The sequence below is a fragment of the Poecilia formosa genome, unplaced genomic scaffold, assembly GCF_000485575.1.
Source record: "Poecilia formosa unplaced genomic scaffold, Poecilia_formosa-5.1.2 Scaffold935, whole genome shotgun sequence".
Classification (NCBI taxonomy): Eukaryota; Metazoa; Chordata; class Actinopteri; order Cyprinodontiformes; family Poeciliidae; genus Poecilia; species Poecilia formosa.
Genome location: NW_006800874.1, coordinates 43,140 through 44,267, shown reverse-complemented (window position 1 = coordinate 44,267; position 1,128 = coordinate 43,140). Strand labels below are relative to the sequence as shown.

Below are 1,128 nucleotides of genomic sequence, written 5' to 3'. Positions count from 1 at the left end.
TTCATTTCATTTCATTTCATTTCATTTCATTTCATACTTCCTGGCAGTTCGTTATCAGAAAAAACCCCACTTATATATTAACACCAAATTAATAACTTAATAACAAGTTATGTAGTTTATAAAACATAAGCTCTTTCAAAATACTGCTTTTCTGCTTAGACACAAGAATTTTATAGTAGGTAGATTTTGCAAAAGTGAAAATCAGATGTTTACTTTGTGGAACTTGGTAACCAGAAAACACGATCATCTCTTAGCAACAGATTAACAATAAAAATTATTATTGTTCAAAAGACATAAGATTTCTTCTGCTCTTTTGAATTGTGCAGTTGGTGAATTTTGCTGAAAAGTTTATTTTTTTGTCATTAGTGGTAAATATATTAAACACATATTCAACACAAAAGTAAAAATCTCGATTTATACTTTGTGGCAGTTCGTTACCAGTAGAAAACGCGTATCTCTTAACATCAAATAATAAAAAGTTATATAGTTTATAAAACATAAGCTCTTTCGAAATAATGCTTACCTGATTAGATACAAGAAGTTCACAGTTGGTACATTTTGCAAAAGTAAAAATCTGAAGTTCGCTTAGTGGCACTTGGTTACCAGTAAACACACTCATCTCTTAGCAACAGATTAGCAACAAAAATTGTTATTGTTCAAAAAAACATAAGATTTCTTCTGCTCTTTTGAAATACTACCTACGGTGTGTTCACACCGATTTTTTTGGCAATTCCGATTTTTTTTTTTTGCCGTTCACACTGCCAGTAATTATGACCTGTTTGCGTTCTGAAGTGTCCCGCATGCAGTAGAGGGCGCAATAGAGTCAGCGTTCTCAGTGCCAACTGCCATAAAAAGAAGTGCTCAGTGTTTGCGGAAGTAAACATGGAGGCTAACGGTGGAGCTTAGCTTACATATTTGAAGTTGTTGTCCAATCGGAGAAACATATTAACAACTTAATCTTCATATAGTCCGTCATGTTTGTTTTTCTTCTTCTGGAATAGTGAGATTTGTTGAGAATCAGTGACGTTCAGTTCGGATGAATGCGACCTGAACGTTAGGTCGCATTTGAATCGGATATGTGTCGGATATGGGTCACATTCGAAAAAGAATCCGACCTACGTGCTGTTC

At 34.1% G+C, this 1,128-nt stretch overlaps 1 long non-coding RNA gene across 1 annotated transcript in view; it reads right to left on the bottom strand.

Moving 5' to 3' along the window:
• LOC107835029 (uncharacterized) overlaps nt 1–631 on the bottom strand; it is a 3,514-nt gene extending 2,883 nt beyond the window's left edge. The window contains exon 1 of the long non-coding RNA XR_001660858.1: nt 524–631. This is a non-coding gene — a long non-coding RNA (uncharacterized LOC107835029). The remainder of the gene's footprint in view (nt 1–523) is intronic.
• Nucleotides 632–1,128: the final 497 nt, after the last annotated feature.